Genomic DNA, 17,750 nt, shown 5'->3' on the forward strand with positions numbered 1-17,750 from the left:
GGTCACCTCTTGTCACGCTGTTATACCTGGGCTGACCACAGCTGACTCCGTCCATGACTCCACCTGCTTGCCCAGGTATAAAGGTGGTCGACTGGCTGGTATTCCTCCTTGTTGGACCCGATCACCCACGAGGGTGGGCTCTGTTATTTAGCCAATAAAAACCTATAGTTACTATCTTAACTCGTCGCTTTTCATTGGATGAATTGATAGGTATATCAATTTTATTGGCTAAATTTTGAAATGAGTGGATCGGAGCAGCCAAACGGCCAGCTACAACAGCCACAGCAGCCGGCCTGGCTGCGAGCCCTCCGACCGCCGTACCTGGATCTAAACCCACAGGCAGCGAACTCAGCCCTCGACTTCAAACACTGGCTGAGCTGTTTCGAATCCTACCTGGGAGAATCCGGCGTGCCTCCGGGATCCAAACTAAGAGTTCTGACCGCCCAAGTGAGCCCTAAAGTATTTGCACTCATCCAGGACCTTACTACATACGAGGACGCCCTCAACCTGCTGAAAGAGCAGTACCGGAGCCCGGTAAACTCTATGTATGCCAGACATCTCCTAAGATCCCGCTCGCAACAGCCAGGAGAGTCTGTAGATGAATTTTTACAGGCGCTACAAACACTCGGCAGGGACTGTGACTTTAAAGCTGTAACGGCTGCAGAAAATACTGAAAGGAATATCCGCGATGCCTTCGTGAAGGGCCTTCGGTCCGACTACTCACGGCAAAGACTGCTCGAATCAAAGGACCTCGACCTGAATATAACTGCAGCCCTCGCTCGCTCTCTGGAAGTGGCCCATCGGGACCTCGAGGCGTATTCCAGGTACTGTGCTGCGCGACCCTGGGACTCCGGCCCGACCCCGGCCGCAATACCCCTCGCACTGCCGCCTCTGGGACCTACCTCAGCGTCTGCGTCCCAGAACCGATCGGGACCGCCACCCCCGGTACCAGCTGCAACATCGGAGCCCCGCGATCGGGCCGCCGGCTGCTTCTTCTGTGGCCAGGCGAAACACCCGAGGACGCGCTGCCCTGCAAGAAACGCGACTTGCTCCGATTGCCACAAGAAAGGCCACTTCGCTAAGGCCTGCAGGGGGAGAGCCACAGACGCCAGCAGTGCCTCATGCGAGTCGTGGGGGCGGCCATCTTTGATCAAGGCCACCGACGCCAGCAGTGCCTCATGTGAGTTGTGGGGCGGCCATCTCCTCCGCCATTTTATTCAACCTCGTGGGCGCCGCCATTTTGTCCACCACACTCGACCGCCACCTTGTCTCCAGACCCGACCACCGCCTCACCGGCAGACTACAGCAGCTCGCTCAGCCATACACTAGCCTCCGTCACACTGGACCAAGCTCGCCCGCATCACCTGTCCAAGTCCATGATGGACATCAAAGTAAACGGCCACGCCACGACCTGCCTGTTCGACAGCGGAAGCACGGAAAGTTTCATCCATCCAGACACGGTGAGCCACTACTCCCTCACTGTCCGGCCAACGCGCAACCGGATCTCGATGGCGTCGAGGTCCCATTCTACGGACATCAGCGGCTACTGTGTTGTGACCCTGCCGGTTAGGGGCACGGAGTATAAAAATTTTAAACTCCTCGTCCTGCCCCAGCTCTGCGCTGCCATCCTACTAGGGCTGGACTTCCAATCCCACCTTCAAAGTGTCACTTTGGCATACGGTGGACCCCTCCCCCCACTCACAGTCGACAACCAGCAGCCTTTAAACCGCCCACCGCATACCACCTGCGGCCTATCCACCCTCAAGGTCCCGCCCCCCCCCTCCCTGTTCGCTAACCTCACCCGCGACTGTAAACCCGTCGCCACCAAGAGCAGGCGGTACAGCGCCGGGGACAGAGCTTTTATTAGCTCTGAGGTGCAGCGTCTCCTGAAGGAGGGCATCATCGAGAGGAGCAACAGCCCCTGGCGTGCCCAGGTCGTAGTCGTTAAGACCGGCAATAAAAACCGCCTGGTCATCGACTACAGCCAAACCATAAACCGGTACACCCAGCTGGACGCATACCCCCTTCCCCGCATATCTGATATGGTCAATCAGATTGCACAGTACCGGGTATTCTCCACCATCGACCTTAAGTCGGCCTATCACCAACTCCCTATCCGCCCTGAGGACCGCCAATATACCGCCTTCGAGGCGAATGGCCGCCTCTACCACTTCCTTAGGGTTCCCTTCGGCGTCACCAACGGGGTTTCGGTCTTCCAAAGGGAGATGGACCGGATGGTTGACCAGAACGGGCTGCAGGCCACGTTCCCTTATCTAGATAACGTCACCATCTGCGGCCGCGACCGGCAGGACCACGATGTTAATCTGGAGAAATTCCTCCGTACGGCCGAACGGCTGAACCTCACTTACAATAAGGAGAAATGTGTGTTTAACACCTTGCGTCTCGCCATCCTCGGCTGCGTAGTAGAGAACGGGGTCATAGGCCCCGACCCCTAAAGAATGCGCCCCCTCATGGAGCTACCCCTCCCCCACTGTCCAAAGGCGCTGAAGAGAACCCTGGGGCTCTTCGCCTACTATGCCCAATGGGTGCCGAATTATGCGGACAAAGCCAGACCCCTCATGAAGTCCACCTCCTTCCCCCTGACGGCAGAAGCGTGCGCAGCCTTCTCCCTCATAAAGGGAGACATTGCTAAGGCCACGATGCACGCGGTGGATGAGTCTATCCCTTTCCAAGTGGAGAGCGATGCATCCGACTTCGCCCTAGCAGCAACCCTTAACCAGGCGGGGAGACCTGTGGCCTTCTTCTCAAGGACCCTCCAGGGCCCTGAGATCCGACACTCTTCGGTCGAGAAGGAGGCCCAGGCGATCGTGGAGGCAGTACGACGCTGGAGGCATTACCTGGCAGGCAAACGGTTTACCCTCCTCACCGACCAGCGTTCGGTCGCCTTTATGTTTAATAACAAGCTGAGGGGCAAAATCAAGAACGACAAGATCTTGAGGTGGAGAATCGAGCTCTCCACCTATGATTATGATATCTTGTACCGGCCTGGTAAACTGAACGAACCCCCAGATGCTCTATCACGAAGTACATGCGCCGACGCGCAAATTGATAGACTGCAGACCCTCCACAACGACCTCTGCCACCCCGGGGTCACCAGACTTTACCACTTCATTAAGGCCCGCAACCTGCCCTACTCCATCGAGGAGGTCAGGACCATGACCAGGAACTGCCAAACCTGCGCCGAATGCAAACCGCATTTCTTTAGGCCGGACAGAGCAAGCCTGATCAAGGCCACCCGCCCCTTCGAGCGCTTGAGCATCGATTTTAAGGGGCCCCTCCCGTCCTCTGACCGTAATGTGTACTTCCTCAACATCATTGATGAGTACTCCCGTTTCCCCTTTGCCTTCCCCTGCCCAGACATGACCAGTACCACGGTCATCAAATGCCTGAACGACCTCTTCGCCTTGTTCGGGTTCCCGAACTATATACATAGCGACCGGGGCTCATCCTTCATGAGCGAGGAACTTCGCCAGTTCCTACTAGCGAGAGGCATTGCTGCAAGCAGGACCACCAGCTACAACCCCCGAGGGAACGGCCAGGTGGAAAGAGAGAACGCGACTGTCTGGAAGGCCGTTCTCTTAGCCTTAAAGTCTAAGGGCCTGCCAACCTCTCGCTGGCAGGAAGTCCTCCCGGCAGCGCTGCATTCCATCCGGTCACTGCTTTGCACGGCCATTAACGCCACCCCCCATGAACGAATGTTTGTTTTCCCCAGGAAGTCGACTACGGGAACCTCGCTACCAACATGGCTGACTTCTCCGGGGCCCGTCTTGCTGCGAAAGCACGTGAGGGCCCATAAAACGGACCCCCTGGTCGAGAGGGTGGACCTCCTGCACGCCAACCCCCAGTACGCCTATGTGGCATACCCAGACGGGCGGGAGGACACAGTCTCCTTACGAGACCTTGCACCCTCGGGCACCCCTGAGACGCCACCGTTACCCCCCACCACCCCCCCAAATCCACCCCAGGTAGACGGCATGCCGGAACCCCACGAGCCTTCGCAGACACCAGCATTAACATCGTATACTGCATCACCGCCGCCGCTGCTGCGCCGATCAGAGAGACTTACGAGGCCTCCGGACAGACTGACATACCCGAACTGGTAGTACACTTCACCCCGCCGGACTCAAATCTAAACAAGGGGTGAATGTGGTAAACCACTTTTATCGTTCACTATCGTTCCACTATGGTTATCACTGTTTATATCGTTACACTATGGTTATCACTGTTTACACTGTTGTATCACTACACAAGGTCACCTCTTGTCATGCTGTTATACCTGGGCTGACCACAGCTGACTCCGCCCATGACTCCGCCTGCTTGCCCAGGTATAAAGGTGGTCGACTGGCTGGTATTCCTCCTTGTTGGACCCGATCACCCACGAGGGTGGGCTCTGTTATTTAGCCAATAAAAACCTATAGTTACTATCTTAACTCGTCACTTTTCATTGGATGAATTGATAGGTATATCAAGTGGTATTAAATGTAAGAAGTCACACACCACCAGGTTATAGTCCAACAGCTTTATTTGAAATCACAAGCTTTCGGAGCGCTGCTCCTTCGTCAGGTATACACTTCAGTAGTATCATTCACCTCTGAGCCAGAAGGCTATGGCTTCAAACCACAGTCTAGACCTCGGCACATAAACCTTGTCTGACACTTCACTGCAGTACTCCGGGGGTGCTGCATTGTTGGAGGGGTACCTTTCAATCAGACATTAAACTGAGAATCTGACTGCCAGTTCTGAATGTTCAGGTAGATGTAAAAGATCTTGTGGCAATATTTGAAGAGGATGAGGGAATTCACTTCCTGTGCTGGCCAACATTCCTCCCATCACTACAAAAAAAACCAGATTATCTGATCATTCATCTCTTATGCTGTTTGTGGGACCTTACTGTGCACAAAGGAGTTGCCTATTTTACCCACTTAACAACATTGATTGCATTTCAAAAAGCAATTCATTGGATGTGGAATGCTTTGGAATATTTTGAGAGATTTAACAAGGTGCTCTATAAATACACGTTCATGTGTTTTCCTACATTGCGATTTTGACAAGCAGCGACAGATTATAACAGACTTCAGAAGAGCATAGATAGGTTAATAGAATGGGCAGAGATTTGGCAGATGCAATTTAATATGAAGTGTGGGGGAAATGCATCTTGGGAGGAAAAGCAAAGATGCTGAAGCCAGTGCAGAGAGAGAGAGACACCCGAAGTTCAAATACATACAGCTTGAGTTTAATCCCCCGCACTCAACAAAAAGAGGACGAGCCAGGGGTTAAAGTATCGGCAGCGTGGTACTCGTCTTGTTCACATTGCGCTTGCATCCCATGCCTTTTGGGCAGCGTGCGAGGTCCTTTTCCAGGCAGGCGAGGGCCTCGCTGACATACAAAAGTTGGAGTCTGATGTCATTCAGACCCTGATATTTTAATCCTGGGCTGCGCACGGTGCCGGTCGCGCCTGGGGAAACTGGCACGAGGCGTCTCCAGGGTCAGAGGAAGCCCAAGTAAGTAAAATTTGTAATTATTTGAAGAATCCACAGGGAAGCCTTGGGCCTCCTCTGCCCTGGGCTTTCCCCTTCCCAACTATGTCCAGAACCCCCCGATCCACTTACCTGACTGCAGGGTAGCATTCCTACTGGTCCCCAGTGGTGACCTCCTACCGCACTCACCCTGTCCCCTTCCACTGGCTCCTCGTCTTTTACGTCAGATTAGGGTAGGAGTCGGGTCTGCATTATGAAGCCTGGGAGTTAAAACGGCCCTTGCCTTGTGCCGGTGAATTGGGGGCAAGTCTGCTGCTCATCCCTCTGGCCTCACGCTTGTGCCTCGGCCCTATTAAAATCAAGTCCTTAATTTCTTGAAAGTACAGGTAGATAAAGCAATGAAATAGACCAATAACATTTTGGGTTTTACAAACTGGTAAATAGAATAGAAGAGCAAGATAACTTTGTACAAGGATAATAAATGTATACAAAGCTTTTATTTAGTCTAGAGGTACTGTGTGCAGTTTGGGAACCCTATTATAGAAAGGCTATTGGGACTATAGAGAACATACGGTATTGATCCTGGTATCAGAGATGAGAAACTATAGTTAAGAGGAAAAATTCCAGATAAAGGGACTTTTCCACTGGATCAGAGAAGGCTAATCAGGGATTTAAGAGATTTTTAAAATTGTGATGGGTATTACAGGAAACTTTGTGCTATCCGGCACCGACGGGACCGAGCTGTTGCCGTTCCCTCAAAACTGCCGGACACACCAGCGTTAATGTTGAAGCATACGGAGCTTTTCATCTCCGTATCTGACAACAAACACTGTTGCTTAGCAACAGCTTCTAAACAGTCGGCCCGTACCTTGGAAGCGTCTCTGTAGCTTAGCAACAGCTTCAGAGAGACTTTCCAGAGCCTGACTGTTGGGGGAAAAAAAAGCCACGAGAAGAAAAAAAAACTAACAAAACGGCTCCTGATTTTTGCCGGTGGCTCGAGCTTGCCGGACACTTAGCCTCCGGATAACACAAAGTTTCCTGTAATGAGGTAAATAGGGAAAAACAATTTCCTCTGTTTAGGGAGTCAGTGATGAGGGGTCATCAATTTAAAATGGTTGTCGAGGGAGAGGGTAGGATAATTCTTTTTATGCAGAGTTAAGAGTGTGGAATGCTTTTCCACCAAGCCTGGTTGAAGACGAGACCACGGCACCTCAAGGGAAGAGTCGATAAACATTTGAAGCAGAGGAAGATACAGGGTTATGTGGATAAAGCAAGGCAGTGGAATTAGTTTTGGATTGTGCTAGTGAAGAGCTGACACAGAAACAATGGGCTGAATTTTGTGTGCTCTGTAAGCTTCTATGGTTCTAACAGTGTATCTATATTTTATTCCAAATGTGTATATCTTTTGGCATAGTTAAGTTTTGAAATATGATTTTGATGACCAGCTGGAATATTCTGCTGAGCATAGCTGTAGATTATGGGATACATAACTCTATCGACTGAGTTCTGTGGGTGCAACGATGATGAAGTAGGTGCATTCTGCCCACTTAAGTTTGCTGGGTATAAGTCAGAATGTTTTCCTTTAATGAAAAACAAGGTAAGAATGTTGTTTTATTTCTCCTCGAGATGTGGGCAACACTAGCAAGGTAGCATTTATTGCCCATCCCTACTTGGCCTGAGAACGCAGTGGTGGGACTTTTACTTGAATCACTGCAATCCTTGTGGTGCTCCCATGATGTTGCTGGGTGGAGAATTCCAGGATATTGGTCCACCGATGATGAAAGAACAGCAATATAGGTCCAAATCATGATGGTGTGTTACTTGGAAGAAAACTTGGAAGTGATAATGTTCTTGCAACATTGCTTCTCTTGTGTTTCTCGATGGTAGAGATAGCAAGGGAGGGAGGTAGGTGTTGTCAAAGTAACCTTGGTGAGTTGTTGCAGGTCATTCTGTAGATTGCTACACTTGAGCCTTGTAGGTGGTGGAGAAGCTTAGAGGCCAAGAGATGAGTCACTCATCACAGAGCCGCTGCCCTGCTCTCATAGCCATGATGTTGATCTGACTGGTCCACTTAAGCATTAGGTCAAGGGTTCACCATTGAAGATGTTGATGGGGGAGAGCTTGGCGATGATGGCGCTGGTGAAGGCCAAGAGGAATGGCTGGGCTGTCTCTTATTTGAGATGGATCATTACCTGGCATGAGTGTTCCCTGCAACTTGTCAATCCAAGCCTGGATGTTGCCCAGGTCATATTATAGGCTGATTGGGCTGCTTTGTTGTCAAAGGAGTTGTGAATAGAGTTGTAACGGTGTCAGTAAACACACCCACTTATGACCTTATTGATGAAGCAGCTGAAGATGAATGGGCTGAGGACACTTCGAGAAGCACCTGCAGCAATGTCATGGGGCTGTGATGGTTGGCCAACAACAACCATGATCATCTTCCTTTTTTGTCTGGCATGATTCCAGCTGATGAAAGGTTTTCCTTTTGACCTCCATTAACCTCCGTTTTACTGCTTGGTACCATACTCACCTAAGTGCTGGCTTGATACCAGGGGCTGGGTACACTAACCTTTTCTCTGTCATCGAGATTGTGTCCATGTCTGGGTGAAGGCTGTGACGAGGTCTGGCTCTGGTGGAACCCAAACTGAGTGTTAGCGGCAGCTTACTTTGAGAGTAGGTGTTGCTTGATGGCTCATACCATCACTTTACTGATGACTAGGAGGAGGTAGATGGGGTGGTAATTGGCTGGGCTAAATGTATTTTGATTTTTAGGGCTAGGACATACCCAGGCAATTTTCTACATTGTTAGGTAGATGCCAGGGTCATAGTTGTACTGGAACTGACTAAAGGAGCGGCTAATTCTGGTGCACAGATCTTCACAGTTAAAAGTAAGTGGAAATTCAACAGCAAATTATTTACAAGCAGTACTTGTTGAGATTGTTTATGGATTCACAATAACTTAATGCTGTTTGGGGTAATAAATTATTTCATGGTATTTAGTGCTAATCGAACAGGCTTATAACATCTGATCTTGTACTTGGCAACAAATGCATGTAAAATTATAGTCATTTGACCAGAACAGCAGCCTGTTTTAATGTAATTTAAACAGGCATGACCTTTTATTGATTCTCTATTTAATCCAGCTGCTTCAACTTTATTTTTGTAATTCACCCAGTTAATACTGTATTTGTGCTCTTGTTCCTTGTGAATATGTTTAGCAAATCATCCCCATGTGTTTATAAGTCTTTTTTACAATGTATTTATTGGTCTCCCTTGAAGAACCAGGTATGCTACCTATTTTATTCAGCTTCTGTTGAAGTGGATGTTCAGGCTGATGCTAGCTAAGGAAATGTCTGATGCTTTTACTGGTGTCCTTCGATTTTGTTCTTTTAGAAGCAGATTGCTAAATTTATTTTGTGTCTCTGCCAAGTATTTGTTAAAAGAAGCACTCCAGTAGAATAAATGTTTATATTTATTAAAGTCTATAGGTAAGTATTTACCTTTTAATAATGCTTACACAGTCTTGCCCCATGTTATGGAGCAGATGCCCAAGGGAGAATTCCTTTGGCTTAAAGTATAGTAGGTGCATAGACAACAACAACTTGTATTTATATAGTGCCTTTAAAGTAGTAAAACGTTCCAAGGCGCTTCACAGGAGTGTTATAAGACAAAAGATTTGACACCAAGCCACATAAGCAGAAATTAGGGCAGGTGACCAAAAGCTTGGTCAAAGAGGTAGGTTTTAAGGAGCGTATCAAAGGAGGAAAGAGAGGTAGCGAGGCAGAGAGTTTTCGGCAGGGAATTCCAGAGCTTAGGACCTAGGCAACAGAAGGCACGGCCACCAGTAGTTGAGCGATTTATAATCCGGGATGCTCGAGGGCAAAATTAGAGGAGAGCAGATATGTCGGTCGGGGAGTGGGTGTTGTGGGGCTGGAGTCAGAGTTATACAGCACAGAAAGAGGCCCTTCGGCCCATCGTGTCCGCGCCGGCCATCAAGCCCTGTCTATTCTAATCCCATTTTCCAGCACTTGGTCCGTAGCCTTGTATGCTATGGCGTTTCAAGTGCTCATCTAAATGCTTCTTGAATGTTGAGGGTTCCTGCCTCTACCACCCTTTCAGGCAGTGAGTTCCAGATTCCAACCACCCTCTGGGTGAAAAGGTTTTTCCTCAAATCCCCTCTAAACCTCCTGCCCCTTATCTTGAAACTATGCCCCCTGGTTATTAACCCCTCTACTAAGGGGAAAAGTTCCTTTCTATCTATCCTATCTATGCCCCTCATAATTTTGTACACCTCAATCGGGTCCCCCCTCGGCCTTCTCTGCTCTAAAGAAAACAACCCCAGCCTGTCCAGTCTCTCTTCCATAGCTGAAGTGCTCCAACCCAGGTAACATCCTGGTGAATCTCCTCTGCACCCTCTCCAATGCAATCACATCCTTCCTATAGTGTGGAGGAGATTAGAAATAGGGAGGGGCGAGCCCATGGAGGGATTTGAAAACAAGGATGAGAATTTTGAAATCGAGGCTTTGCTTAACCTGGAGCCAATGTAGGTCAGCGAGCACAGGAGTGATGGGTGAACTGGACTTGGTGCGAGTTAGGAAATGGGCAGCCGAGTTTTGGATGACCTCAAATTTATGTATGGTAGAATGTGGAAGGTCAGCCATGAGTGCGTTGGAATAGTCAGCTCTAGAGGTAACTAAGGCATGGATGAGCTGAGGCAAGGCTGGAGGCAGGCGATGTTACGGAGGTGGAAATAGGTCGTCTTAGTTATGCTGCAGATATGTGGTTGGAAGCTCATTTCCGGGTCAAATATGACACCAAGGTTGCGAAAAGTGTGGTTCAGTCTAAGACAGATGTTGGGGAGAGGGATGGAGTCGGTCGCTAGGGCACGGAGTTTGTGGCGGGGACTGAAAACAGTGGCTTCGGTCTTCCCAATAATTAATTGGAAACATTTCTGCTCATCCAGAACTGGATGTCAGACAAGCAGTCTGACAATTTAAAGACCGCGGAGGGCTCGAGAGAATTAATGGTGAGGTAGAGCTGGGTGTCGTCGGCGTACATGTGGAAACTGACGCTGTGTTTTCGGATGATGTCGCCAAGGGGTAGCATGTAGATGAGAAATAGGAGGGGGCCAAGGATAGATCCTTGGGGGACACCAGAGGTAACGATGCGGGAGCGGGAAGAGGAGCCATTGCAGGTGATTCTCTGGCTATGATTAGATAGATAAAAATGAAACCAAGCGGCTGCAGTCCCACCCAGCTGGACAACGGTGGAGAAGGATGGAGTGGTCAACCGTGTCAAAGCTGCAGACAAGTCAAGAAGGACGAGGAAGGATAGTTTACCGTTGTCACAGTCACAAAGGTTGTCATTTATGACTTTAATGAGAGCCGTTTCGGTACTGTGGCAGGGGCGGAATCCTGATTGGAGAGATTCAAACATGGAGTTGCGGGAAAGATGGGCACAGATTTGGAAGGCGACAACACGTTCAAGGACTTTGGAGAAGAAAAGGAGGTTGGCGATGGGGTGGTAGTTTGCAAGGACGGAGGGATCAAGGGTTGTGTTTTTTGAAGAGGGGGTGATGATAGCAGATTTGAGGGAGAGGGGGGACAGTACCTGAGGAGAGAGAACCGCTAACAATGTCAGCTAACCTGGGAGCCAGAAAAGGAAGTTTGGTGATCAGCATTTAGGTGGGAATAGGGTCGAGGGAGCAGGAAGCGGGTCTCGTGGACAAGATGAGCACGGAGAGGACATGAGGGGAGATTGGAGAGAAACTGGAGAAAGATGCGAGTTGAAGGCTATGGCTGGGGGGACCCTTAGAGGAAGTTTGGCTCGGTGGGCATGGAAGGAAGGGAAGTGGCAGAGGGAGCTGAACGGATGGTCTCAATCTTCGAGACAAAGAAGTCCATGAGCTCCTCACACTTGTTGGAGGTGAGGGTGGAGGAGACAAAGGAGAGGGGTTTAAGAAAACGGTTAGCAGTCAAGAATAGAAGCCGGGGGTTATCTTTACATTCAGAATGATCTTGGAATAGTGGGCAGTTTTGGCAGACGAGAGCAGGACCCAATAATGCTTTGTGGTCCAGCCAGATCTGGCAGTGAATGGCCAAACTAGTTGTCCGCCATATCTGTTCAAGTCTGTGTCCCTTGGACTTAAAGGAGCGAAGATGAGAGCCGTACCAGGGGGAACGGCCAGGGTGAGAGAGAGTAATTGTTTTAATAGGGCCTAGGGCATCAAAGATGGTGGTGAGGGTGTGGTTGAGCAGATCGGTAGCTGCAGAAATGTCATGGTGAGTGGAGGGCCAGAGACTGGACAGTTGGGATTTAAAGACAAGCCCTTTAAATAGAAATATTTATTAAACTGAGGCGTTTAAAACAAAATGATCTGTTGAAAAGAATTATTAATACTTGACTGTAAATCTAACTACAGGAAACTCTTTGGTATCCGGCACCGACAGGACCGGGATGGTGCCGGTTGATTAAAAATTCTGGGTGACGGAGAGGGTTATCTACCGAGGCTATTTTTAACAAACGAAAATTTAAAAATCAAGAAATGTGCAGTATACAGTAATTGGGTACTCACCTACACCGCGGGAGAGTCAGACTCCTGTTATTGAGGTGTTCGGACTTCCGACAGCACCAAGAAGCAGAGTAGTGGCAGTTTGGAGAACTACCCCCACTGACTAACTCGGCCACCGTGGGAGACTCGGACTCCGGTTATTGAGGTGTTGTTTTCGGAGTATGAATTTTGCCGGTTAATAGAGAATTCCGGATATTTGGGTGCCATTTAAACGAGAGTTTCCTGTACTCTAAATGGACAATTCATACATTCCCAAGGAAAATATATGTAAAACATGATTTATTTTTTATTGTATCTACATAAAGGGTCTTGAGTTGGTAGCTATGGCATTTCAAATAGAAATGAAATCACAAGTAGTGCAAAATTTAGCACAAGGTATTATCTTCACATTAAGGGTGCTTGGGGGCCAATAATATAGTAGGAAGCATCATGATCGAGGCTGGGATCTGAGACCCACCGCGAGCCGAAAGCACGCAGTGGATAGCGATGTAGCCAAGAAACATTTGACATGCTAGGGCGTTAGCACAAGGTTCATTAAAGCCAGAACTTATTTAATTGCAACTGGAGGGCCTGAGCACCACTTCAGATGTTAAGAATGGCTTGATTTTAAAGTTAAAGTTTTCTCTTGGGCGACCCTCTCCTTGTAATAGGATCATTGTATGTTTTATGCCCCTTCATTTGCTTGGCCTCTAGCAGCCAGTCCTTAAAAGGAGTGTTTGTGCCAGAGGGATTTTTTTTTTAATGCTGATGCTTTAGTGGTTCTCCAACTTTTTGGGTTGAAGGACCCCTTTTCAAATGGATTAGTAATCACTGACCCACCCCCCCCCCCCCCAAATTAAATTATAATACTATATTTTATTGTAATTGCAACTTTCCCACTCTTGTAAGTTCACTCACGGGATTACAAAATCATAATATACATGTACACTGATTGGCCCGGAATTTGTGGTCAGCAGTGAAGCAAAGGCATTCGCCGCTAGCCCCAAAGTACGCTCTGCACAAGGATCTCGCAATCCCAGTGCCAAGAACTTCGTGTTTTCCAACATTCAATTCAATTCAACGGAACTTAATGGGGTTCCCCTTCTTCGAGCTGCTGTGACATCAACAAGCTGTCTAAGCAGCCAATCAAAAGGTTGAATTCTCACAGACGGTGAACAAGGAAGTGAGTAAACTCTTAAAATTCTATCTTTTTAAAACAGTTGGAGAGAGCAAAAGAAAGACTAGGGCTCACATAGGGAAAAGGCAAAAGTGAAAGAAATTCCTCCCCCTCCTTTCCCTTTACCCTAGCATTATCCCAATTGATATTTGGGTAATTAAAATCCCCAAGTGTCACCACTCTATAGCTCTTGCATATCTCTGCAATTTCCCTGCAGATTTGCTCCTCTACCTCCCTCCTCACTATTTGGAAGCCTATAGAATACCCCCAATAGCGTGATCATACCCCTTTTGCTCCTCAACTCTAACCAAATGGATTCTGCCCTTGTCCCCTCAAGAACATCCTCCCTTTCCAACACTACAATGTCTTCCTTAATTAACACTGCCACCCCACCTCCCTTTTTTCCTTCCCTATCTTTTCTGAACACCTTGTATCCTTGAATATTAAGTGCCCAGTCCTCACCATTTTTAAGCCACGTTTCCGTTATTGCCACATCATATTGCGACACAGCTAATTGTGCTTGTAGCTCACCAACCTTATTCACCACACTTTGTGCTTTTGCGTACATGCATTCTAAACCCATTTTTGAATTTTTCGTAGTCTGTCTTGGTCTGCTCCTATCATCTAATATGGTACTGCTACCGCCTCTAGTACTATCCAGCACAATCACTCTTTTATGCACCTTATTCCTCTTTTCTGCTCCTATATGCTGGTGCCCATCCCCCCCAGCCAAGCTAGTTTAAACCCTCCCCAACAGCACTAACAAATCTCCCCGCGAGAATGTTGATCCCAGCTCTGTTGAGGTGTAACCCGTCCGGCTTGTACAGGTCCCACCTTCCCCAGAAATGGCCCCAATGCCTCAGGAATCTAAAGCCCTCTGTCCTGCACCATCTTTCCAGCCATGTATTCATCTGTCCTATCCTACTATTCCTGTACTCACTGGCACGTGTCACCGGGAGTAATCTGGAGATTACTACCTTTGAGGTCCTGCTTTTTAATCTCTCTCCTAGCTCCCTAAACTCTGCCTGCAGGACCTCATCCCTCTTTCTGCCCGTCATTGGTACTGATATGGACAATGGCCTCTGGCCATTCACCCTCCCCCCTCAGAGTGTCCTGCAGCCACCCAGTCACATCCTTGATCCTGGCACCAGGGAGGCAACATACCATCCTGGAGTCACATCTGGGGCCTGTTTTAAATTATTTGTTACTTGCGATTTTACTCATATTTGAAATGCTATAACGACCAATTCTAGAGAGCTTTTATTTGGTCCTGGTGACGCTCCGCTGGGGAAGCGTAGTGTCTATTGCACATACATCATATAACTCCAGATTCATATCCAGAACTGCCATTTGTGATCATTTGGCTGGTGTCTGCCAGTGCAGAGACAATTAGGTTTTTAAAACTGGTAAAAAAAAAATCAGGTTCTATTATGTTTACTATTGTATGTACAGTTATTGACAGAATAAGAAAACAAGGTTTCTTAGAGGGAAATTTGCCACAGTATCTTTTCCTTAAAGTGATTTTAAAATCACTTTTTTTTATTCTAGTTTTATATTTGAAATCTTGGGTTTAGTTACTAGAGTGTCCAAGCTGATTTGTATATTAACCTGGGGTCTTGCAAGTTCAGCACTAAACGTTAATTCAACTTTCTGCGCGGTATTAATATAAGTAAATGTGAGCTGGTACGAAGAGCAAAGGGTGGTTCATGTTCACAAGTCCTTAAAAGCAGCACCTCAAGTAAATCAGATCATACAAAAGCTAGTGAAATACTGGATTCTATGGTAAGAGTTGGAGAATATAAAAGTTGAGATGTAATGGTGAATCTGTATAAAATCATAGTAAGACCACAGTTGGAGTGCTATGCAGTTTTGGGCTCCACACTATAGTAAGAATGTTGAGGCAATAGAGAGGGTACAATGCAGATTCACTCGAATGCTGCCTGGTATGAAGAAAAACTTGAAAAGCTGGTGGTGTTTTAGTTAGAACAAAGGACATTAAGGAGTGATTTGATGGAGGTGGTTAAAATCTTGAAGGGACAGGACAAAATGGATAGAAACAGTCTGCTTCCAGTGATTGAGGGGTAGAATAGGGGGCATAGTTTTAAGATTAAATGTAAAATATTAAGGACAGAAAACAGGAGAAACTTTATAGTGTTGTGAGGCTGTGGAAACATAGAAGATAGGAGCAGGAGTAGGCCATTCAATGAGATCATGGCTGATCATCCAAATTCAGTACCCTGTCCCTGCCTTCTCCCCATATCCCTTGATCCCTTTAGCCTTAAGAAATATATCCAACTCTTTCTTGAATATATTTAATGAACTGGCCTCCACCGCCCTCTGTGGCAGAGAATTCCACAGGTTCACCACTCTCTGGGTGAAGAAATTCCTCCTCATTTCAGTCCTAATGGCTTACCCCTTATCCTTAGACTATGACCCCTGGTTCTGGACTCCCCGGCCATCCGAAACATCCTTCTTGCATCTAGTCTGTCCAGACCTGACAGAATTTTATAGGTTTCGATGAGATCCCCTCTCAATCTTCTAAACACCAGTGAGTATAAGCCCAATCGACACAATCTCTCCTCATACGTCATTCCTGCCATCCCAGGCATCAGCCTGGTGAATCTTCGCTGCACTCCCTCCATGGCAAGAATGTCCTTCCTCAGGTAAGATGACCAAAACTGCACACAATACTCAAGGTGCGGTCTCACCAAGGCCCTGTACAACTGTAGCAAGACATCCTTGTTCCTGTACTCGAACCCTCTTGCTACGAAGGCCAACATACCATTTGCCTTCTTAACCGCCTGCTGCACCTGCATGCTTACCTTCAGCGACTGGTGCACAATAACACCCATGTCTCTTTGCACTTCCCCTTCTTCCAATTTATTGCCATTCAAATAATAATCTGCCTTCCTGTTTTTGCCACCAAAGTGGATAACCTCACATTTATCCACATTATTATAGTGCATTTGCCATTTTTCTGCCCAATCACCCAACCTGTCCAAATCGTACTGGAGTTTCATGACATCCTCCTCACAGCTTACCCTCCCACCCAGCTTTGTGTCATCTGCAAATTTGGAGATATTACATCCAATTCCCTCGTCCAGATCATTAATATATATTGTGAACAGCTGGGGTCCTAGGACCGATCCTTGCGGTACCCCACTAGTCACTGCCTGCCACTCGGAAAACGACCCGTTTATTCCAACTCTTTGCTTTCTGTCCGCCAACCAGTTCTCTATCCAAGTCAATACCTTGCCCCAATCCCACATGCCTTAATTTTGCACGTTAATTTCTTATGTGGGACCTTATCGAAAGCCTTCTGAAAGTCCAAATACACCGCATCCACTGGTTCTCCCTTATCTATTTTACCAGTTACATCCTCAAAAAATTCCAGTAGATTAGTCAAGCATGATTTACCTTTTGTAAATCCATGTTGACTTTGTCCGATCCTGTCACTGCTTTCCAAGTGCTCTGCTATTACATCTTTTATAATAGACTCTAGCATTTTCCCCACTACCGATGTCCGGCTTTTTCTCTACCACCTTTTTTGAATAGTGGGGTAACATTAGCAACCCTCCAATCCATGGGTACCGTTCCAGAGTCTATTGAGTTCTGGAAGATGACCAGCAATGCATCTACTATCTCTAGGGCCACTTCCTTAAGTACCCTGGGATGTAGACCATCAGGCCCTGGGGATTTATCGGCCTTCGGTCCCATCAATTTTCCTAACGGCATTTCCCTACAAATACTGATTTCTTTCAGTTCCTCCCTTTCATCAGACCCTATGTTCCCTGGCATCTCTGGGAGGTTATTTGTGTCCTCCTTTGTGAAGACAGAACATAAGAACATAAGAAATAGGAGCAGGAGTAGGCCAATTGGCCCCTCGAGCCTGCTCCGCCATTCAATAAGATCATGGCTGATCTGATCCTAACCGCCAATCCACTATGACAGGACTATCTCCTGAATCTAACAGCATTAGACACACGAAAAACAGGAGCAGGATCAGGCTACACGGCCCCTGGGCCCGCTCCGCTACCCACAGGGCCATGACCTATCCGAACCTAGACTCATGTCCAAATTCCTGCCCGCTCCCCGTAACCCTTAATTCCCTTTTCTACTAGGAAACTGTCTATTTCTGTTTTAAATTTATGTAATGATGTAGCTTCGACAGCTTTTTGGGGCAGCATATTCCATGGACCTACCACCCTCTGAGTGAAGTAGTTCCTCCTCATCTCAGTTTTGAAAGAGCAGCCCCTTATTCTAAGACTATGCCCCCTAGTTCTAGTTTCACCCATCATCTGGAACATCCTCCCTCCCCGCAGCCACCCGATCCAACCCCTTCACAATCTTATGTTTCAATAAGATCGCCTCTCATTCTTCTGAACTCCAATGAGTAGAGTCCCAATCTACTCAACCTCTCCTCATATGTCCATCCCCTCATCCCCGGGATTAATCGAGTGAACCTTCTTTGTACTGACTCGAGAGCAAGTATGTCTTTTCTTAAGTATGGACACCAAAACTGTAT

The 17,750-nt window shown here is 47.7% G+C and overlaps 1 protein-coding gene across 3 annotated transcripts in view; it reads left to right on the forward strand.

The window, feature by feature from the left end:
- The window catches only part of chd1 (chromodomain helicase DNA binding protein 1), a 198,448-nt gene that overhangs the window by 107,449 nt on the left and 73,249 nt on the right, over positions 1 to 17,750 (forward strand). The gene's annotated exons all lie outside the window — the stretch shown is intronic.

Source organism: Somniosus microcephalus, chromosome 1 (assembly GCF_052327205.1).
Source record: "Somniosus microcephalus isolate GS21.2 chromosome 1, FLI_Smic_1.0, whole genome shotgun sequence".
Taxonomy (NCBI): domain Eukaryota; kingdom Metazoa; phylum Chordata; class Chondrichthyes; order Squaliformes; family Somniosidae; genus Somniosus; species Somniosus microcephalus.